A 25,196-nucleotide genomic window follows, 5' to 3' on the forward strand; every position below is an offset into this window, starting at 1 on the left:
CAATTAGATTTATTAAATTGGTTTTTCCATTTGTATCACAGCATATTTTGTACTTGTTTAATACTATTATATTGACTAATAATTTTCCTATGGCTTGGAAACTGGCTAGAGTGGCGCCGATGAGGAAAAAGTGTACTAGTGGTAATGACTGTTCTGATTTTCGTCCCATTTCTATCCTTCCAGCTTTATCAAAGGTCTTTGAAATAATAATAAAGGACCAACTTATTGAACATCTTGATCGTTACTCAATAATTTATGACTGCCAGTCGGGCTTCAGGAGACATCATAGTACCACATCCCTTATGATTAAGCTTACGAATGACATTAGGCGGGCACTTGATTGAGGTGACCCATGTATTCTCGCGGGTCTTGATTTGTGTAAAGCTTTCGATTCAGTCGACAATAATATCCTACATTCGAAGCTCTATCACGAATTTAAATTTTCTTCTACAGCTTGTACTTTTATTGTCTTTCTTGTCTGGTCGTTCTCAATATATTCGATGTGATGGTCGTGTGTCTGGTGTTAATGCAATTTCTGCCGGTGTTCCTCAGGGTTCCATTTTTGGTCCTGTGTTGTTCATGTTGTATGTCAATGATGTTCGGCTCTGTGTTCAACATGTAGATATGGCAATATATGCAGACGATTTTCAGCTGTTGAGTACGTGTAGTAGTGGAGGATTATCACGCTGCATTTCACATTTGGACGACGATATTGGGAGGATATGCGACTGGGCCCGTCGCAACCATCTTAAAATTAATATTCCGAAAACTAAATTTTTAGTATTTAATTACTCACGTCGCCAAAATACTCCTCAAAGTATTACTGTGCAGAATCATATAGTTTCTTCGATAGATGTCATAACTTCTCTTGTTATAAAATTGACTCCAATTTGGTTTTTGCGCAGCATATTGCCCACATCTGCTCCAAACTAAATCTCATCCTAAAAAAGTTGTACAGCCTAAATGCAATCTTGCCTACGCAAATGAAGTACATGTTGGCTCACTCGTTACTAATGCCTCATATATTGTACGGAGCTGAGGTATATACTGGCACCAATAGGTCAAACATTCGCAGACTTGAATCTTCATTTCACAGTATTTTAAGATATGTCTATGGTCGTACCTGCAGACGTAATTATGTGTATTTCACACATCAGTTCCTTGGCTGTACCTTTGAGCACTTCCTAAGCATAAGATGCATTTGTTTTTTCTTTAGCATTATAAAACATGGTGAACCCGCTTACCTCCAATGTTTTAATTTTCTAAACTCTACTCGCAATACTCAAATTCTAATAGAGAGTTTATCAAACCTTGTTTTTGAAAGATCGTTCATAATTCGTTTATCCAGATTATGGAATGCAATTCCATCCGATAATAAGAACTTTTTGGTAAGTCTAAGCGCTTTTAAAAGTAAAATAATTCAATATTTTAATAGTAACAATTAACTTTGCTTTTGCATCATTACTGATAATACCTCCATATGGGGTATTGCGTTTATCAGCTATTGAAAATATTGTATTCACATTAGTTTTAAGCATTATTATGCTTTTTTCCTTTGCATTTGTAAATTCTTTAGTTTGCTGTACGTTTTTTCAAAGCTATCAATGTATGGTCCACAAGGGCTTAATTGATTAAATAAATGTTTGAATTGAATTGAATTATGTAATGGTAAAAAAGTTATTTCTTTTGGATTTAAAAATATGAAAAATATCCGAATATAATAAAAATAAGTATTTTCCATTTATATTTTTTTCTATTTCCAGAATTTGCAAAGTATCATCAATGTAATACCAAATATTACATTGCTTTCCCATTATTTTTGTCTTTGATTGGTTTAAATTTTAATAGAGATTTCAATGTGTGGAAATTTTGGAAAGGAATTGTTACTAAAATTAAATTACCGAGCTCCTTAATACACCTTTTTATGCTAAAAGACTACAATTGCAAAAGAAGATTATAAATCTGCAATATGGAACTAAGAATTGAACTTGATATTCTATGCAGGTAATGTTTAACAAAATTAACTTTTAATTGAACAAAATTCAATTCGAATTATTCTGTTTACTTTCAGAAAAACTAATTTAGCATACAGGCTGCAGATTTATTGGAAATCTAGGCGCATCTACATATTAGAAGGAACATGCTGACTGACATGGTTATTATTATAAGGAAGATAGTGATTTATATTGTTTATTTGTTCACCCTATAGTTGTTATTGATAGTAATTGTATGTGTATGTTATATTAGAACAAAATACAAATGACAAGAACCACATTTATTTGTCTATTGCATAATTCAAAAAATAATAAAATATTAAATATCTTTTATAAGAAACACATATTTTCTTTTATTTCAAATAAAACTAAATACGATTTTGGGGGCGCAATATATACATGTTTTGATTGAAATTTATAACCAAGTTCAATTAATTATTTAATTGAATGAATCAAATAGTTGATTGATTTTTGTCGCGAAATTAATTAAAATTTTAATTGATTCAATTAAAACTATGATTGAATTTTATGTCAAAAATCAATCACGTTTTTAATTGATTCAATCACACAATTAATTGATTCCGTGACAAAAGTCAATTAAATTTTTAATTGAAAATCGTGTTGGTTTTCAATCAAAATGGGTTATCAATCACCCATTTTGATTGAAAACCATTTCGTGATATAAGACATTTCAATTAAAAAAATGATTGAATCCGCGATTTTCGTGATTGAAATCAAAAAACAAATTTTGTGTGTTTCGCTTATCTCGGAGCCCGTTGCAATTAAATTACAAAAATGATGCACTTTCCGGAACTGGTACAACAATATTCGGTGTTAGATGCTGCGGCGAGAATATTGTTGTGCGGGAGATGTCGGGGGGTCGCATAGTCTGACGACCCACTGCTGCTATCACTGGCACAGCATCCTGCCACGTAGTATGACTATACTCCCGTAGCCATGTTAGGCCGGAACAATTCCAAGCACAGGTTACACCTCACCGAAACCGAACAATGGTGAATTTGGTTCCGGCAGACCGAACAGTGCCATGGTCTGGGGTTCTGCTCTATCCCGGCTCGGACCAAAATCAAACGGAGAAGGTTCCCCGCGATGCACCTCCTCCAACACAAAAAGACGGACGAAACAACACGTACACTGATGTGACAGCCGCTGGCCGATGAGTTGGACCCATCGGGTCAATCCGGTACAGAGAACACGCCGCCGTGGGATAGATTCTGAGTACAGTGAATGAATGATCCACCTCAAGATGAAGAAGATAATGGTGCAGAATGGACTCCACATTTGTATCAGGCGAGAAATATTATAGCCGATACAAATATTCGTCGTTCTAATCGCATTGCTAATAGGACATAGTTTTTGCGCAATGGAATATGCAATGGAATAGGTTAGGTTAAAGTGGCAGCCCGATTAAATTTCAGGCTCACTTAGACTGTTCAGTCCATTGTGATACCACATTTAACTAAAAGTACCTATTACATATGGGCACTTCTAGTCTTAACCAGAACCTTCTCTCTTATTTACTTTTGTGGAACCAACCAGTTTGCTCCAAAAATGGATCAATGTATTTATTTTAAAATCACAGGTAGCGAGATGCAATCTATGTGAACGATGTTTTGATTTTTTGTAATAATTTGGATACAACAAAAGCAAAACTGGCGATTAAGTTCAAAATGAAAGATATTGGGGAACTTTCATCTGTACTTGGAATGAATATAACTAGAGAAGACAACTCAATAAAAATCGACCAGTCACAATATATATCGACTGTTTTAACTCGTTTTAGTATGGCGAATTGTAACCCTGTTTCGGCACCTACTGATTGTAATCAAAAATTAACATCGAATATGTCTCCAAAAGATGGTGAAGAGAAAAATGAAATGTCTAAAATCCCTTACATGCAAGCCATAGGTTGTTTATTACTTGCTGCCCAAGTTTAACGTCCAGACATTTGCTATGCGGTCAATTTATTAAGTCGATTTGGTTCCAATCCCGGAAACAGTAAAAAGATTGGGAAACAGTAACAAGAATATTTCCATGCCTGAAAGGCACGACTGATAAATGAATTGTTTTCAAAAAGCTGAGAGATGATGAGATCAAAGGCTATTGCGATGCTGATTGGGCCGGAGATATGGACGATCGCCATTCTACAACCGGCTATATATTCATTTATCAATCCGGTGCCATATCATGGTCAACGAAAAAGCAAAAGACAGTGGCATTGTCTTCGACGGAAGCCGAATTCTGCAATACAAGAGTCAGTTTGGCTTAAACGTTTAGAAGCTGAACTCAACCCTCTAAATAGCAAAACCATGAAGCTGTTTTGTGATAATAAAGGAGCTATCCAGGTAGCCCTAAACAACAACTATTCTCCAAGAACCAAACATGTGGATATTAAAGCCAAATTTATGCGCCAGAAACTAGATGAAAAGGAAGTCGTTATTATTGTATTATATATGTGCCAAGGAGATGATCGCTGACGTCTTCACTAAGGCTGTTACCCCTCAAAAACTTATGTATTTTAGAGATAAATTTGGACTTTATTAACAAATCAAAATTTTAATTAAAATCATAAGACTTTTTTCATTTATAATTGAAATTGGAATTTAATTTGTGAATACATTTTGTAAAAGGGTGCATGAGAAATTTAAACTTAAAATAAGGAAATTCTTCATTCAGGGAGAGTGTTGAGAATGAATGAAAAATGATGTATGCAACACTTTATTTCCCCTGTATTTCTTAGCGTACCACTGCTTGTACATATATGTATTTACAACTCTGCTTAACATATTAGTACTAACACTTTTGCAGTGTAACTTTTGAGTCGTTCAATAAACCTTGATTCAAACACAACAGGTACATTCATTATTCATTCAGTACATTCACTTTTAAGCTAGGAAGAATTATTTTTTGGGTAGTAAGGTTAACATTTTTTAAGGCCATTGATTCACGTTATTTGTAACTTTTGAAACTTATTCAGACTATTTCATTAATTTTGTCCGATTATCAATATTTCTCCATTAATAAAGGGTGATTTGTTAAGAGCTTGATAACTTTTTTTAAAAAAAAAAACGCATAAAATTTGCAAAATCTCATCGGTTCTTTATTTGAAACGTTAGATTGGTCCATGACATTTACTTTTTGAAGATAATTTCATTTAAATGTTGACCGCGGCTGCGTCTTAGGTGGTCCATTCGGAAAGTCCAATTTTGGGCAACTTTTTCGAGCATTTCGGCCGGAATAGCCCGAATTTCTTCGGAAATGTTGTCTTCCAAAGCTGGAATAGTTGCTGGCTTATTTCTGTAGACTTTAGACTTGACGTAGCCCCACAAAAAATAGTCTAAAGGCGTCAAATCGCATGATCTTGGTGGCCAACTTACCGGTCCATTTCTTGAGATGAATTGTTCTCCGAAGTTTTCCCTCAAAATGGCCATAGAATCGCGAGCTGTGTGGCATGTAGCGCCATCTTGTTGAAACCACATGTCAACCAAGTTCAGTTCTTCCATTTTTGGCAACAAAAAGTTTGTTAGCATCGAACGATAGCGATCGCCATTCACCGTAACGTTGCGTCCAACAGCATCTTTGAAAAAATACGGTCCAATGATTCCACCAGCGTACAAACCACACCAAACAGTGCATTTTTCGGGATGCATGGGCAGTTCTTGAACGGCTTCTGGTTGCTCTTCACTCCAAATGCGGCAATTTTGCTTATTTACGTAGCCATTCAACCAGAAATGAGCCTCATCGCTGAACAAAATTTGTCGATAAAAAAGCGGATTTTCTGCCAACTTTTCTAGGGCCCATTCACTGAAAATTCGACGTTGTGGCAGATCGTAAGTCTATTCATGATGAAATGTCAAAGCATACTGAGCATCTTTCTCTTTGACACCATGTCTGAAATCCCACGTGATCTGTCAAATACTAATGCATGAAAATCCTAACCTCAAAAGAATCACCCTTTAGTAATGTTAAGACTACTTTTGAATTTCATTGTTAAAAAATTACATAAATTAGAATGAATTTCTAACTTTGTTTCGAAATAAAGGTTCCTAGGCAAGTAAGGCAAATGAGTACTCGGTAAGACACTGAGTAAAAATGGGGTAATTTAGAATATTGAGGTGCATAAAATTACCATAGGTGAATTAAACTAACACCTAGTTAACCTATACTTAATATAGTTATATTTAAACATTTTCTTTCTATTTGTACATTCCTTATTTGAGTGGTGATTTATTTGGACATGGTATACTATTGTTATGCGTAAGGAATTTGGGTCAGAAAACCACACCACATATACATAGCTAGCCGGAATACCTTTTCATGTCTTGAACCATTTCTAATGAAACTTAGTAACTTTGAAGAATTTAACATTCGATTGACCGCGCGTAACAATATATTGGGCGAAAATAAGCGTCAAACGTCTTTCCAGGACAATTTTTGAAGTATCGATACCGGTATGAAGTATAGATACCGGTTTTGGAAAATACCCATATCGTAATGTTATATACCGAATATGAGGTAGAAATGCTGATTTGACTGCGAAGACGATTCTTTTTCTGCCAAATATTTATATTTGTTAATTTATCTATTCATTATTAAGTTACAAATAAAATTGATAACAATAACAAGTAAGTAAAGTAGAAAGTCTACCATAGTCTACTATATCATACCCTAAACAACCCCTCCTGAATTAGTAAAAATAAGCATTTGTGGGGTATCATTAGTATAGGCTTGGGAGATAATCCGCATTTCCATATTAAAGAATAGTAAGCGGTACATGTTTATGGGAGTTATATCACAATCTGAACAGAAATGTCTGATATTAGGAGCTATAGTTGATTAGTATATCACCAATATTGAGTCTATTATTAACCCTTGTGTATGTGATAACACCGAAAGCGATACCAGCGTGATGAGGTCCCGTGGGACCTACAATAAAAAAGGATGGTAGAGAGGTTATCCCTACGATATTTTTCGATTATTTAGTGTAGGTGGACTCCTCAATTACGCACAAATTGCACTTATATTTATTTGTTTGTAAATATAGATTTTACTTTAATATTTAGTAGGATAGGTTAATATTTAAATTTTGATAAGTATTCTACAGGCCCTGATGTTTCTCGTAGGCGTGGTACCTACAAGTTTCCTTATACGTACCAAGCAACAATAGATTGTTTTTGTAGTTGAATGTTCTGAACAAACTGGATTTTTGAAGGAAAAACAATACGATTTTTTTAGTGGCGTTCGTTTTGTTCGCAGTATTATGTGCACAGTGGTTGCTTCAAACTTGGTCCAAATTTAGGCACATCTTGCCAAATTCCAGGAGGCGACGGGTCTGGAACATGTATAGAAATATAAAAACTTAGATCGACCACGATTTCTATGAAGTTCAAATAACTTGTAGTTTCACTATAGTGGATATATCCACGGAAGACATAAAATTATGTACTACCAAGCAACGAAACCAATGGAAACTTCAAAAATTACAAATTTTTCTAAATAACGCTATTTTCTGAAATGATGTTAGTGTTATTAATTGTTCCAAACACAAAACTCGCAATATCTTTACGCTGCTTTTTAAACTATAGGTTAGGTTAAAGTGGCAGCCCGATTAAGATTCAGGCTCACTTAGACTATTCAGTCCATTGTGATACCACATTAACTAAAAGTACCTATTACATATGGGCACTTCTAGTTTTAACCGCTGCACCTTCTTGATTATTTTTCTTTGTTGAACCAACCAGATTGTTCCAAAAAAAAAATTAGCAGACTGCTTAAGTTAACGTTTTCCAGATCCGCCAGTAATCTGAAGCTATATGCTCCTAAAAGTTGCTTGCGCTTTACACAAAATGCAGGACACTCACACAAGAGGTGTTTAATTGATTCTTTTTCCTCCGCATCATGACAGCTCATACAATAGTCATTATACTTCGCGCCAATAGTTTTTGCAAAATCGCCTATCAGGCAGCGACCCGTTATAGCAGATATCAGGAGTGATATCTGACGTCTCGAGAACATTAGCATATCTAGTGTGCGGTTTAAGTTGAAATGGGGCCATATTTGCTTGGTGTCGTTACAACCCTTGCAATTCTCCCATCGAACATTTGCCATCATAACAGCCTTCTCACGCAGCATGAGCTTGCAGGTAGCTAGGGACATACCAACAAATTCTAGTTCCCCTGGAATATATAAGGTAGTTCCTAGCCTTGCCAACTCATCCGCTTCGCAGTTCCCCGGTATGTTCCTATGGCCAGGCACCCATATTAGGTGAATATTGTACTGCTCAGCCATCTCATTGAGAGATTTGCGGCAGTCGATGGCCGTTTTCGAGTTGAGGAACACAGAGTCCAAGGATTTTATTGCAGGTTGACTGTCTGAGTATATATTAATGCCCACATTTTTTGGAACATTACTTCTCAGCCAATTCGCCACCTCTCTTATTGCTAATATTTCAGCCTGAAAAACACTACAGTGATTAGGTAATCTTTTCGCTATTCGAAGTTCCAGATCATTAGAATATACTCCGAACCCCACTTGTCCATCCAATTTGGAGCCATCAGTGTAGAAATCTATATATTCTTTATTCCCCGGGGTCTGTGTGCACCACGCCTCACTGTTGGGGATTAGAGTCTCAAACTTTTTCTCGAAAAGTGGACTCGCCAAAGTGTAATCCACTACGTTAGGCACATCTGGCATTATTTTGAGGACAGAACTGTGACCGGAACCTTTTTCCGACCACAGCGATAGTTCGCGCAACCGCACAGCCGTTGTTGCAGCTGACTGTTTGGCAAAAATGTCTAAAGGCAATAGATGCAGTATGACATTAAGGGAACTTGTTCCTGTCTTGCTGAATGCGCCTGAAATACACAAACACGCCATACGCTGAACTTTATCTAAACAAGTCGGTTTCTGAAGTGCCGGCCACCAGACTACAACACCATATAGCATTATAGGTCTAACAACACCATATAGCATATAGGCCGTGTATAGCCAATGCACAATTTTTGGTTTTAGTCCCCACCTCTTTCCTATTGTCTTTTTGCACGAGTACAAAGCTACAATTGCATTTCTCGCCTTTTGGACAAAATAGCGCCAAGGTATTTTGCACAATAACCAAAGGGAATTTCAATACCCCCTAAGGAAATAGGCCTAACCGTGGGAGTTTTGCGATCTTTGCAGTACATGACTAATTCTGTCTTTGCAGGATTTACCCCAAGACCATTGTCTTTCGCCCATTTCTCAGTCATCCGGAGGGCCCTCTGAATAATATCTCTGATTGTGGATGGGAATTTTCCCCTGACCAGAGCAACATCATCTGCGTATGCCACCACTTTATTTATAGCAACATTCCAAAGAAGAGGTGATAGAATTCCTCCTTGGGGAGTGCCTCTGTTCACATACCTTTGTATGTTTGCTTGTCCTAGTGTGGCTGAAATACGTCTCTTCATTAGCAGTTCGTCTAACAGCCTGAGTATACATGGATCAACATCCAGAGTTGTCAGTCCATTTAATATCGAGCTCGGATGGACATTATTGAACGCCCCTTCGATGTCTACAAACGCCACGATTGTGTATTCTTTGACAGATAGTGAGCTTTCAATAAAGCTGACTAGTGCATGTAGTGCGGTCTCAGTATACCTGCCCTTCGAGTATGCATGCTGTCGTTTCGAGAACAAACTTGAATCAATGCTAGTTCCAAGATAAATATCTATCATCCTCTCCATAGTCTTAAGTAGGAATGAGGATAATATGATTGGTCGGAAATCCTTCGCCCTCGAGTGAGAGGCTTTTCCCGCTTTAGGTATGAAAACGACTTTTGTTTCCCTCCACTTTCCTGGGATATATGATAAGTTGTTTTAAGTATGTATCTTTATTCAATGAATATAAAAAGATTACACGTGCTTTTCAGAAGATCAATTTTATTGAACGGTTAGAAAAGGAATGAATACATGGTGAAGAATTACAAAAGAGTAAAATGTCATGTAAACATGTTATCGAAACATAAGTGTTACCGTATCGATAGTTTCATTACATACGTAACATTTCTTCCCTTGAAACTGATTATGGCGAGAATAGAACCCTTGGTCTCCTCAGCCTTGTGGATCTTCTTGGTAGAGGAATAGGTTCATTTCGTATAGGTGTCGAGTTTTCCGGCGTATGCGTCGATGAATTGGAATCATTATGTTGGCTAATGCTGTTGTGGTCGGTTATACTTTCATCCGAAACACTCTGATGAGGAGTACTACTGATATAATTTCTTCTTCTATTAGCAGCTTGTTCTGGGAATCTAGTATTCTCGGTGTTATCCATCTTATCGCTATCTTCATTTCCACTCGATGCACCTGTGGATCTTATCTGGTCAACGTGCCGTTTTACTTTTTTTCCTTGAAAGTTTATTTCATAGTGTAGGTCACCTATACGCAGTGTAATGATTCCAGGAAGCCATTTATTCATTCTAGGGTTGCCTGACAGAAAATACACGCGTTGATTTTGTTGAAATGATCGGAAGTTAGGATTGAAATTAATGAATTGTCTATCCATGATTCTGGTTTCAATATTTTCTGGTCGGACTAAATCTAAACGGGAACGGAGAAGACGTCCAAGAAAGAGCATGGCCGGTGGCTGGCCTGTCGTACCATGTGGTGCATTTTTATATTGGCTTAGGAATTTATTCAAGTCTCTTTGTATCGATGATGTTGTTGACCCCATTACTTTTAATGCATTTTTAATTGTTTGGACACTTCTCTCTGCTTGGCCGTTTGTTGCAGGGTGGTAGGGTGCCGATTGTTTATGATAAACTACACCACTCGTTGATAAAAAGTTTCGAAACTCCGTCGAAGAGAAGTTTGTGGCATTATCGGATACCACAGTATGGGGGACGCCGTATGCAGCAAACATTTTATCGAGAATTCCAATTGTCGCCTCAGATGTAGTTGATGCTGTGGTCTCCACTTCAATCCACTTACTATATGCATCTGTTACAATTAAAAACATTTTCCCCAAAAATGGGCCAGCATAGTCTATGTGAATCCGCTGCCAGGGACCACGTGGGTACTCCCAATGGTGAGTGCCAAATTTTGGGGGTGTGTTTGCTATCATGGCGCATTTTGTACACGTTTTTGCTACTTCTTCTATGTCGTGATCAATCCCGGGCCAGTATACAAATGATCTTGCCATACCTTTCATTTTCACAATGCCCAAGTGTGCGGCATGAAGATCTTCCAAAATTTTGTTAATTAGTGTAGTTGGAATTACAACTCTATGTTCGAAAACCAAACACCCCGATGATAATTTATAATGTGCTTCTGGCGCCTTATACCCGGCGAAGCCAAGATCGGCTCCAGATTCCAAGATTTGTACGATTTTGCCTAAATGAGGGTCTTTTCTCGTTTCCGTGGCTATGGTTTTCGATCTCGTGGGTAGTTGTTCAATTTGATGGATCATGAACCCGTCGAACTCATCTTCAAATATTTCAGTTGACTGTACAGAACCTTTGTTTTGTATTCTCGAACAATAATCTGCATTCACATTTTGTTTTGTAGGTTTATATACAATGTCGAAATTAAAGTTGCTGAGAAAATCTGAATAATTTGCCATTCGGCTAATGCACAGGGCCGACAAACTTTTCTGCGGGTGAAATATTTGGGACAATGGCTTGTGATCGGTCACTAGCGTAAAGTGCCTGGCATACACATACTTGAAGAATTTCTTAATGGCCCAAACTATCGCCAATGCCTCTTTGTCTATTTGTGGATATTTCATTTCGGTGACAGTCAACACTCTGCTGGCAAATGCTATTGGCCTCTCTAGTCCACCTTCTACTTTGTGGGAGAGCACAGCTCCCAATCCAGTCTTACTAGCATCCGTAGCCAAAATTAATGGAAGAGAGGGGTCGTACGGTATCAGCACTCGTGATGAAATCAGATCACCTTTAATACAGTCATATGCTTTGTCTGCCTCTTCATTCCATTTAAATTCGTCTTGTAGCAACAAATCGCGTAAAGGCCTAGATTTTGCGGAAAGATCGGGTATAAATGAATTATAATAAGTGGCCTTACCGAGGAAAAGATTTAGTTCCTCCGGCGATGATGGTTTTGGTGCGTTTTTTATTGCGTCAATATGTCTAGTGGATTTGTGAATACCATTCGAATCGATTTTGTGACCCAAAAATTCAACGCTCGGACTAGCAAACACACATTTTGTTTTTTTCAACTTTAGCCCACTTTCTTGAAGTCTATTTAAAACAATTTGAAGACTTTTAAGCATTTGCTCAAAGTTTGGAGCATAAACCAAAATGTCATCAAAAAAACTCAATACATTTGGTATACCCTTTAAAACAGTTTCCATTCGGCGTTGCCAAATAGCCGGTATATTGGCAGCTCCATATACTGCCCGTGTGGGCCTAATCAAACCATGTGTCTGCGTATTTAGGGTCAGTACCTCTGCAAATTGATCGTCGATTTCTGACTGACTAAATATAGTGGCGTCTTTCATTTTGTTTAATAAGTCATCAACTCGGGGTATTGGATGCTCATCCACAATTATCCTCGGATTTACCGTCGGTTTGTAGTTGCCGGTTATTCGAATACCCCCTCCATTCTTAGTGACAACGTGTGTAGCAGATGCCCATTCTGAAAAATCGACTCGCTTATATAAACCTGCGCTCAATTTATTATCTATTTCCTTTTCGTATTGTTCCCTCAATGCCACTGGTATTGCTTGCGCCTTTACAAAGATCGGTGTTGCATCTGGTTTGAGATGCACTTTCGTTGGTGGACCAACAAGTTTACCTGGAACAATACTAAATATTGATTCATATTTTTTAAGTACCTCTCGTAATTGCATCTCCTCGTTTTCTGATACTTTAGGATTTGATGAGCTAATGCTCTTGACATCTTCCACTTCCTTGAACAATTTAGCAAAATCTATTTCATTCGAAAATTTTGATATCCACTCTCTTCCCATAAGGGTATCGTGGTCCCCATTGACAACGTGTATGTTAAGCCTGTGACAAGTCTTACCCATTTGTGCCGCAACAGATAAACGGCCTTTACAATCTAATTTGTGCCCAGAATAACTTCTAAACTGTCGGTCACTCGGAGCAAGTTTGAAATTTCTTTTAATTCTACACAAGGTCTTCATGCTCATAATTGCACAAGGCGAACCAGTGTCTAACTCCATTTCGATTTCCTTTCCATCAATTAATACCTTTACTAATTTTCTTTCATTTGAAGGAATCGAGTTTATTATTTCAATTTTGTCCAGAGATTGAAACTCTTCAACTGGTGACTCTTCTACAACTTGATATGTTTTGCTGCGACACATTTTTGCTATATGCCCCATTTTCCCGCATCTGTAGCACTTGGCTTGTTTGAACATACACATACCCCTTGCATGATTACCACCACACCCACCACAGCTATTTTGCTGTCTTGTGTTTGGTGGATTACCTGCACCTTTGCTATTCTTCGTTCTGCCATTGATTGTTGACCGAACTTTGTGCACTTCTGTCGAAGGGTTTATTTCCGTTGTTGTACTGTGCGTGAGTTCCCTTGCATGTGCTATTTCATAGGCTTTCGAAAACGTGGCAGGGGTTTTGTTAACAATTTCGTCGCAAATATCGCGTGCTGACATCCCATGCAGCATATGTTCGATTAACATACGATCCAAAAATTCCCCATACTCACAGTTGGATGCCGCCTGCTTGAGACGTAAAGCATATTGAGCCAAGCTTTCTCCTGGTTCCTGAATAATTTTACGGAATTTTATGCTTTCTGCAAATTTATTCCTCTTTACATCAAAATGATTTACTAGAATAGATTTTATTTCCTCGAACATTAGTTCCTCGGGATTTCTGGGACTAACAAGAACTTTTAAAGCTGTATTCAATTCTGTGCCCATGTGGACACGTGCGAAGCTATGGTGTTGATCATTTGGTATTCTACTAAGGCTTAATGCCCATTCGAAACGTTGAAAATAATCAGCTACTGATGAATTAGTTTCTGCCTTGTACTCCGGCATACAAAAAGATGGTATCTTTGTACCTGACGAGCCTGTTTCTGCCGAATTTCCATTAGAAATAGATTCCGTTGCGCTTTTCACAGCTGCTTTTATTGCCGCAGCCAAGCTTTCAGTTAATCCTTTTAAAACTTCTTCGGTCATTATTTTCCAATTATCTCCAGGTGATTCTTTTCTATATATTTTTTGCTAATAACTTCTGACACCAATTTTAAGTATGTATCTTTATTCAATGAATATAAAAAGATTACACGTGCTTTTCAGAAGATCAATTTTATTGAACGGATAGAAAAGGAATGAATACATGGTGAAGAATTACAAAAGAGTAAAATGTCATGTAAACATGTTATCGAAACATAAGTGTTACCGTATCGATAGTTTCATTACATACGTAACAAGTTGATACATCCTTTATATATCACCGACAACCAGGGGATAATTTTGTCAGTTACAGCTTGTAACTCCGCCGGAGTAATTCCATCAGGTCCGGGGGATTTGAATGGTCCAAAGCTATTTAGCGCCCATCTTATTCTAGTTTCCGATACAATTTCCTCGACAGGAAACGACCGCTGAGCAACTGTGGCACCGCCAGTACATGGTTCAACCGTCTGATTTCCAGGAAAATGTGTGTCCAATAGTACCTCCAGCGTCTCCTCACTGGACGTTGTCCAATTGCCCTCCGATGTTTTAATGAAACCTGGAGCGGAGTTTGTGGATGCTAGAACCTTCCGTAGTCTGGAAGCCTCGGACGTATTCTCAATACTGCTGCAGTAATCATTCCAAGAGTTATGCTGAGCCTTTCTCAGTTCTCGCTTGTATCCTCTCAGATTCTTCTTGTAAGCGTCCCAGTCCTCAGGGGCTCTGGTGGACTTTGCCTTGTTAAAGAGCTTCCTGCAGGATTTCCTCATATTACTTATTTCCGTAGACCACCATGGTGGTCGATGTTTCCCCCTTGGCTTTCCTCTAGGGCATGCAGCTTTCAGTGAGATGTTGAAGGCCTTAGTAATCCGCTCCACTGCGTGTTCGATATCTTGCACATTTCTCATATTTGTCTCTGTTATTTCCGGTATCATCATATTGAACGATTCCCTATACCTATTCCAGTCAGCTTTCCTAACATTTGGCGGAAATATGATCTTGGTGATATGAACATCAAATTTAAAACTGATGTAGCGATGATCTGAGAAGCTGTGTTCACTTAAAACCTGCCACTCAGATATCATTTCATTCAGTTCTTGCGAGGCCAAGGTGATGTCCAAAACCTCTTGCCTGTTTTTAGTGACAAAGGTTGGGACATCTCCCTTGTTGCAAACTACCAGATTAGTACGCAAAATAAACTCTATTAGCGACTCTCCCCTTGCATTAGTATCACTACTTCCCCATATACTATGATGTGCATTCGCATCGCATCCCATAATGAGTTTCGTCTTTGTTTTCAGTGACTCCTCCACTAAGGTTTTAACGGCATATGGAGGCATCTCCCTGTCATGTCCCATGTAGACCGAAGATACCCAATATTTGCATTTGGCTATTTCTAAACTTGCAACGACAGTGTCTGTATTGCACATTGAAGGAAGCAGAAACAAGTTGAGCTCGTTTTTAGCCATTATACAGGCTCGATTTACATCATTGCCAGTATACTGCAATAGTTTGAACCCCGGAGTACTTAATTCACATATTTTGTTTTTATAAACATATGGTTCTTGAATAAGAACTATATCTATGTCCCCTTTCATCAGGAGAACTTTTAAGACAGCACATGCAGCTTTACAATGATGAAGATTTATCTGGAGGATCCGTAGGACCATCGAGATTTTCAACAACCGTCACATCAGCCGCTTCAATCGAGTCATCAATAATGTCCTCTTCAGAGATCTCGGTGACTCTCGCAATAACCATAGGTTCAACTTTGGTGAGTTCTGAGGCAATAAAAACATCCTCTCGCATACGGTATCTATCCATGTCTTCAACTTTGGTATCTCCCTCGACTTCGCAAGAGGATCCGCTTACTTCTGATTCAGACAGAGGCTTGTCCATTTCCGAATCCTTTAGCTGATCGTTTTTATACACCTTCATTTGGATATAATGAAAGCCAAAACATACACGGCCCTGGGACTTTGCTAGATGTGGCAAAGACTGGGTGTTCAATATAAACACTACATGCCGTCTTGGTCCATCCACTTCATCCAAACGGCCAACCTTCCAATCAGCTGTTGGAAGATCTGGATTGCATCGTTTCAGTCTATTTAAAATAGATTCAGGGTCAGAAGGGTTTGCAGGTATCCACGCATGTGCTCTAGGTTTAGCCGGTATGTCTTTCTTCTCGACTAACTCTAGAGCAGCTCCTTCCCAAACTTCACCAATTAGTATCAGAGCAGCTTTAAAACATTCTATAGACCTCTGGTCCTCAAATGCGACTAGCTTAAATCGTCCTTGATACCAACCAGCCTCATGGTGTCGAGGATCTGGGCCGGGAAACTTTTCCAGCACCTGTGAGTAGACGCCAGACAAAGCATTCTCAATTTGACCCCATTTTTGCCTTGGAACCATACCGTCCAATGCTCCTTTATTAATGATGGCCATCACAAGGCTGTCTTTAGCAACTGAGGCAAACGATCTTTGATCCCTTTTGGAGGATGGCAACTCATCCGGTGATAGCTTTGTTTAGCCGACAACGTGCTTGGGTCGACTGATCCTAGCTTCTTTGTCTTTGCCCAAATTTATAATTTCAGTCGATACACGTCCACCGAGCTCTGAAGATAGCAACCCAGTGGATGACTTTGAATTTCGCTGCATGATGGCTTAATTTACCACCACACTTGAAATTCGTCCCAGTGGACGGGTATCGACTGGAGTTATAAATTTGGGCAATGACCCAATTAGTTGACCTGTAGACGGGTCGACAGGTGGCGACACTTTGACAAGTCGAACCTTTTCCAAGGTAACGGCATCAAAAGGAGGTAATCCCTCACGAAAGAGATTCAAGGAACGCAGAAATGCTTTGTTTATCCTAAAGAAATTAGGATCAGTCGACCCAAGCACGTTGTCGGCTAAACAAAGCGATTCCTTAAAATGGGCTCAAGGAATTCTTGATGCTGAAAAAAGGGAACGATCACCGGATGAGCTGCCATCCTCCAAAAGGGATCAACGATCGTTTGCCTCAGTTGCTAAAGACAGCCTTGTGATGGCTATCATTAATAAAGGAGCATTGGACGGTATGGTTCCAAAGCAAAAATGGGGGGAAATTGAGAATGCTTTGTCTGGCGTCTACTCACAGGTGCTGGAAAAGTTTCCCGGCCCAGATCCTCGACACCAAGAGGCTGGTTGGTATCAAGGACGATTTAAGCTAGTCGCATTTGAGGACCAGAGGTCTATAGAATGTTTTAAAGCTGCTCTGATACTAATTGGTGAAGTTTGGGAAGGAGCTGCTCTAGAGTTAGTCGAGAAGAAAGACATACCGGCTAGACCAAGAGCACATGCGTGGATACCTGCAAACCCTCCTGACCCTGAATCTATTTTAAATAGACTGAAACAATGCAATCCAGATCTTCCAACAGCTGATTGGAAGGTTGGCCGTTTGGATGAAGTGGATGGGCCAAGACGGCATGCAGTGTTTATATTGAACACTCAGTCTTTGCCACATCTAGCAAAGTCCCAGGGCCGTGTATGTTATGGCTTTCATTATATCCAAATGAAGGTGTATAAAAATGATCAGCTAAAGGATTCAGAAATGGACAAGCCTCTGTCTGAATCAGAAGTAAGCGGATCCTCTTGCGAAGTCGAGGGGGATACCAAGACATTTGAAGACATGGATAGATACCGTATGCGTGAGGAGGCTTCTACTGCCTCAGAACTCACCAAAGTTGAACCTATGGTTATTGCGAGAGTCACCGATATCTCTGAAGAGGACATTCTTGATGACTCGATTGAAGCGGCTGATGTGACGGTTGTTGAAAATCTCGATGGTCCTACGGATCCTCCAGATAAATCTTCATCATTGTAAGGCTGCATTTGCTGCCTTAAAAGTTCTCCTGATGAAAGGGGACATAGATATAGTTCTTATTCAAGAACCATATGTTTATAAAAACAAAATATGTGAATTAAGTACTCCGGGGTTCAAACTATTGCAGTATAGTGGTAATGATGTAAATCGAGCCTGTATAATTGCTAAAAACGAGCTCAACTTGTTTCTGCTTCCTTCAATGTGCAATACAGACACTGTCGTTGCCAGTTTAGAAATAGCCAAATGCAAATATTGGGTATCTTCGGTCTACATGGGACATGACAGGGAGATGCCTCCTTATGCCGTTAAGACCTTAGTGGAGGAGTCACGGAAAACAAAGACGAAACTCATTATGGGATGCGATGCGAATGCACATCATAGTATATGGGGAAGTAGTGATACTAATGCAAGGGGAGAGTCGCTAATAGAGTTTATTTTGCGTACTAATCTGGTAGTTTGCAACAAGGGAGATGTCCCAACCTTTGTCACTAAAAACAGGCAAGAGGTTTTGGACATCACCTTGGCCTCGCAAGAACTGAATGAAATGATATCTGAGTGGCATGTTTTAAGTGAACACAGCTTCTCAGATCATCGCTACATCAGTTTCAAATTTGATGTTCATCGTTTGATGGGAATCGTTCAATATGATGATACCGGAAATACCAGAGACAAATATGAGAAATGTGCAAGATATCGAATACGCAGTGGAGCGGATTACTAAGGCCTTCAACATCTCACTGAAAGCTGCATGCCCTAGAGGAAAGCCAAGGGGGAAACATCGACCACCATGGTGGTCTACGGAATTAAGTAATATGAGGAAATCCTGCAGGAAGCTCTTTAACAAGGCAAAGTCCAACAGAGCTTCTGAGGACTGGGACGCTTACAAGAAGATTCTGAGAGGATACAAGCGAGAACTGAGAAAGGCTCAGCATAACTCTTGGAATGCTTACTGCAGCAGTATTGAGAATACGTCCGAGGCTTCCAGACTACGGAAGGTTCTAGCATCCACCAACTCCGCTCCAGGTTTCATTAAAACATCGGAGGGCAATTGGACAACGTCCAGTGAGGAGACGCTGGAGGTACTATTGGACACACATTTTCCTGGAAATCAGACGGTTGAACCATGTACTGGCGGTGCCACAGTTGCTCAGCGGTCGTTTCCTGTCGAGGAAATTGTATCGGAAACTAGAATAAGATGGGCGCTAAATAGCTTTGGACCATTCAAATCCCCTGGACCTGATGGAATTACTCCGGCGGAGTTACAAGCTGTAACTGACAAAATTATCCCTTGGTTGTCGGTGATATATAAAGGATGTATCAACTTATCATATATCCCAGGAAAGTGGAGGGAAACAAAGGTCGTCTTCATACCTAAAGCGGGAAAAGCCTCTCACTCGAGGGCGAAGGATTTCCGACCAATCAGCTTATCCTCATTCCTACTTAAGACTCTGGATAGGATGATAGATATTTATCTTAGAACTAGCATCGATTCAAGTTTGTTCTCGAAACGACAGCATGCATACTCGAAGGGCAGGTCTACTGAGACCGCACTACATGAACTAGTCAGCTTTATTGAAAGCTCACTATCTGTCAAAGAATACACAATCGTGGCGTTTCTAGACATCGAAGGGGCGTTCAATAATGTCCATCCGAGCTCGATATTAAATGGACTGACAACTCTGAATGTTGATCCATGTATACTCAGGCTGTTAGACGAACTGCTAATGAAGAGACGTATTTCAGCCACACTAGGACAAACAAACATACAAAAGTATGTGAACAGAGGCACTCCCCAAGGAGGAGTTCTATCACCTCTTCTTTGGAATGTTGCTATAAATAGCCTTCTGGTTACTCTAGAAAAAGAAAGGATAAAAGTGGTGGCATACGCAGATGATGTAGCTCTGGCAGTCAGGGGAAAATTCCCATCCACAATCAGAGATATTATTCAGAGGGCCCTCCGGATGACTGAAAAATGGGCGAAAGACAATGGTCTTGGGGTAAATCCCGCAAAGACAGAATTAGTCATGTACTGCAAAGATCGCAAAACTCCCACGGTTAGGCCTATTTCCTTAGGGGGTATTGAAATTCCCTTTGGTGATTGTGCAAAATACCTTGGCGTTATTTTGGACAGGAAGCTGAACTTTAAGCTTAATATTGAAGAAAGGGCGAGGAAGGCAACTGTAGCTTTGTACTCGTGCAAAAAGGCAATAGGAAAAAAGTGGGTACTAAAACCAAAAATTGTGCATTGGCTATACACGGCAGTGGTTAGACCTATAATGCTATATGGTGTTGTAGTCTGGTGGCCGGCACTTCAGAAACCGACTGGTTTAGATAAAGTTCAGCGTATGGCGTGTTTGTGTATTTCAGGCGCATTCAGCAAGACAGGAACAAATTCCCTTAATGTCATGCTGCATCTATTGCCTTTAGACATTTTGGCCAAACAGTCAGCTGCAACAACGGCTGTGCGGTTGCGCGAACTATCGCTGTGGTCGGAAAAAGGTTACGGTCACAGTTCTGTCCTCAAAACAATGTCAGATGTGCCTAACGTAGTGGATTACACTTTGGCGAGTCCACTTTTCGACAAAAAGTTTGAGACTCTAATCCCCAACAGTGAGGCGTGGTGCACACAGACCCCGGGGAATAAAGAATATATAGATTTCTACACTGATGGCTCCAAATTGGATGGACAAGTGGGTTTCGGAGTATATTCTAATGATTTGGAACTTCAAATAGCGAAAAGATTACCTAATCACTGTAGTGTTTTTCAGGCTGAAATATTAGCAATAAGAGAGGTGGCGAATTGGCTGAGAAGTAATGTTCCAAAAAATGTGGGCATTAATATATACTCAGACAGTCAACCTGCAATAAAATCCTTGGACTCTGTGTTCCTCAACTCGAAAACGGCCATCGATTGCCGCAAATCTCTCAATGAGATGGCTGAGCAGTACAATATTCACCTAATATGGGTGCCTGGCCATAGGAACATACCGGGGAACTGCGAAGCCGATGAGTTGGCAAGGCTAGGGACTACCTTACATATTCCAGGGGAACTAGAATTTGTTGGTATGCCCCTAGCTACCTGCAAGCTCATGCTGCGTGAGAAGGCTGTTATGATGGCAAATGTTCGATGGGAGAATTGCAAGGGTTGTAACGACACCAAGCAAATATGGCCCCATTTCAACTTAAACCGCACACTAGATATGCTAATGTTCTCGAGACGTCAGATATCACTCCTGATATCTGCTATAACGGGTCGCTGCCTGATAGGAGATTTTGCAAAAACTATTGGCGCGAAGTATAATGACTATTGTATGAGCTGTCATGATGCGGAGGAAAAAGAATCAATTAAACACCTCTTGTGTGAGTGTCCTGCATTTTGTGTAAAGCGCAAGCAACTTTTAGGAGCATATAGCTTCAGATTACTGGCGGATCTGGAAAACGTTAACTTAAGCAGTCTGCTAATGTTTTTGGAACAATCTGGTTGGTTCAACAAAGAAAAATAATCAAGAAGGTTCAGCGGTTAAAACTAGAAGTGCCCATATGTAATAGGTACTTTTAGTTAATGTGGAGCCACCGTGGTGCAATGGTTAGCATGCCCGCCTTGCATACACAATGTCGTGGGATCGATGCCTGCTACGACCGAACACCAAAAAGTTTTTCAGCGGTGGATTATCCCACCTCAGTAATGCTGGTGACATTTCTGAGGGTTTCAAAGCTTCTCTAAGTGGTTTCACTGCAATGTGGAACGCCGTTCGGACTCGGCTATAAAAAGGAGGTCCCTTATCATTGAGCTTAACATGGAATCGGGCAGCACTCAGTGATAAGAGAGAAGTTCACCAATGTGGTATCACAATGGACTGAATAGTCTAAGTGAGCCTGATACATCGGGCTGCCACATAACCTAACCTAACCTAACCTAATGTGGTATCACAATGGACTGAATAGTCTAAGTGAGCCTGAATCTTAATCGGGCTGCCACTTTAACCTAACCTAACCTAACCTACGGGGTCTTCCTCCTAAATGTAAGGTGGTCACTGTTCCACATTCACGAAATTTTTTAATTAGTTTAGAAATAGCTGCTTTCTTCATCGAGTATAAATCATTTATTATACGTATTTTTAGTTCTTCGCAAAATTTACTTTTGCCATTATTTATTAAATTCACTTAAACGAAATAGTGCACACAAAAAAAAATTTTTTCTGATTCAATCACGAAATTAATTGATCCAATTAATTTTTTAATTGAAATGTCTTCAATCACAGAATTGATAGTATCAATTAAAAAATTAATTGACAGTCAATTAGAAAATTAATTGATCCAATTAAATATTTAATTGATACTATTAATTTGTGTGATTGATTTTTATTTCAATTAAAAAATTTGTTGAATCAATTAAATTTTTAATTGAATATTTTTTAAAACTCAATTAAGATTTTAATTGGAAAAATTTTCGTGAAATTTTTTTCTGTGTGAACACGTTTGTCATTTAATAACAGTTTCTATTACATTTTTTTTTGTACAGTATTATGAATAAAATGGAATTGGAAGAATATCTTCCCCTCTTTTTCTAAAGACAAGCAGAATGAACAGAAAAAACACAAAAATACAACTCTGCAACTGAGACTGCACAGTTTCCATTATTTTGCCAACATTGGTAAAACATCAAAGTTATTAGTTATAAATTATTCTAAAAAAATCCATTGAATTTAAAGGTAATTGTGTTAAAAAATTGTTTCATATTAAAAAATATAAGTTTTTTAAGAAACATACTCATAGGGGGCCTTAAAATTTAAAAATGAAGTACTATTAAAAAGTTTCCATTGTTTTGTCACCCTGTATATGGGAGCTATATCTAAATCTGAACCGATGTGTATTATAATTTGCAGGTTTGGTGGATATTACAGTAGATTACCTTGTGTTAAATTTGAGTAGGTAGGTTAAAGTGGCAGCCCGATTAAGTTTCAGTCTCACTTAGACTATTCAGTCCATTGTGATACCACATTAACTAAAAGTACCTATTACAAATGGGCACTTACAGTTTTAACCACTGAACCTTCTCGATTATTTTCTACTGTTGAATCAACCAGATTGTTCCTAAAAACTTTATCAGACTGCTTAAGTTAACGTTTTCCAGGTCCGCCAGTAATCTAAAGCTATATGCTCCTAAAATTCGCTTACGCCCTACATAAAATGCAGGATACCCATACAAGAGGTGTTTAATTGATTCCTTTTCCTCCGCATCATGACAGCTCATACTTCGCGCCATTAGTTTTTTCAAACTCGCCTACCAGGCAGCGACCCGTTATAGCAGATATCAGGAGTGAAATCTGACGTCTTGAGAACACTAGCATATCTATTGTTTAAGTTTAAATGGGGCCATATTTGCGTGGTGTCGTTACAACACTTGCAATTCTCCCATCGAACATTTGCCAACATAACACCCTTCTCACGCAATAAGAGCTTGCAAAATATTGTAGTTCCCCTGGAATATGTAAGGTAGTTCCTAGCCTTGCTAACTCATTCGCTTCGCAGTTCCCGGTATCTTCCTATGGCCATGCACCCATATTAGGTGAATATTTTACTCTCGTTTAGAGATTTGTGGCAGTCGATGGCCATTTTAGAATTAAGGAACACAGAGTCCATGGATTTTATTACAGGTTGACTATCCAAGTATATATTAATGCCAATATTTGTTGGAACATTACTTCTCAGCCAATTCGCCACCTCTCGTATTGCTACTATTTCAGCCTGAAAAACACTACCGTGATTAGGTAATCTTTTCGCTATTCGAAGTTCCAGTTTTTTAGAATATACTCCGAAACCCACTTGTCCATCCAATTTGGAGCCATCAGTGTAGAAACCTATATGACGTTTATTACCTGGGGTCTGTGTGCACCACGCCTCACTGTTGGGAATTAGAGTTTCAAACTTTTTGTCGAGAAGTGGTTTCGCCAGAGTGTAATCCGCTACGTATGGCACATCTGGCATTATTTTGACCGGACTGTTACCATACCTTTTTTCCGACCACAGCGATAGCTCGCGCAACCGTACATCCATTGTTGCAGCATGACATTAAGGGCTTAAGTCTGAATGCGCCCGAGATACACAAGTACACCATACGCTGAACTTTATTTAAACTTGTCGGCTGCTGAAGTGCCCGTTGCTTTTCTCGCCCTTTCTTCACTCACCAAAGGGAATTTCAATACCTCCTAAGGATATGGACTTAACCGTGGGAGTTTTGCGATCTTTGCAGTACATGACTAGTTCTGTCTTTACAGGATTTACCCCAAGACCATTCTCTTTCGCCAATTTCTTAGACATCCGGAGGGCTCTGTGTATAATATCTCTGATTGTGGATGGGAATTTTCCCTGGCTGCTAGAGCCACATCATCTTCATATGCCACCACTTCTATTCTTTCTTTTTCTAGGGAAACCAGAAGGTTGTTTATAGCAACATTCCAAAGAAGGGGTGATAGAACTTCTCCTTGGGGAGTGCCTCTGTTCACATACCTTTGTATGTTTGCTTGTCCTAGTGTGGCCGAAATACATCTCCTTTAGGTATGAAAATGACTTTTGTTTCCACTTTTCTGGAATATATGTCAGTCACTGCTTGTCCACCATAAATCCATCAGGTCAGGGGGATTTGAATGGTCCAAAACTATTTAAAGACCATTTTATTGTAGATTGAGCCTTTCTCAGTTCTCATTTATATCCTCTTAGCTTCATCTTGTAAGTGTCCCTATCCTCCGGAGCTCTTGTGGACTTTGCTTTGTTAAAGAGCTTCCTGCAGGGTTTCCTCATATTATAGACCACCATGGCGGTGGATTTTTCACCCTCGGCTTTCCTGTAGATCAAGCAGCTTTTAGTGAGATGGTGAAGGCCTTTGAAATCCACTCCACGGTTTGTTCGATATCCTGTACAGTGCTTATATTTGTCTCTGGTATTTCTGGTATCATCGTATCCCTATACCTATTCCAATCAGCTTTCCTGAAACTGAATGATGTAACTGATTTGAAACTGATGTAGCGATGATCTGAGAAGCTATGTTCCCTCAAAACTTGCCATTCAGATATCTTATCATTCAGTTCCGGAGAGGCCAATGTGACGTCATAAACCTCTTGCCTATTTTTGGAGACGAAGATTGGTGCATCTCCCTTATTACAACC

General features: G+C 39.2%; 1 protein-coding gene across 3 annotated transcripts in view; it reads right to left on the reverse strand.

Annotated features, from left to right (window-relative positions):
- Positions 1-25,196, reverse strand: part of LOC142236990 (uncharacterized) — a 144,030-nt gene that overhangs the window by 80,368 nt on the left and 38,466 nt on the right. The window contains exon 2 of one of the 3 annotated variants that reach the window (XM_075308275.1): positions 7,167-7,344. The exons of the other annotated variants lie outside the window; for them this stretch is intronic. The gene's annotated coding sequence lies outside the window, so the exon portion shown is untranslated. The remainder of the gene's footprint in view (positions 1-7,166; positions 7,345-25,196) is intronic. 3 annotated transcript variants of the gene reach the window in all.

This window comes from Haematobia irritans, chromosome 4 (genome assembly GCF_050003625.1).
Source record: "Haematobia irritans isolate KBUSLIRL chromosome 4, ASM5000362v1, whole genome shotgun sequence".
NCBI lineage: Eukaryota > Metazoa > Arthropoda > Insecta > Diptera > Muscidae > Haematobia > Haematobia irritans.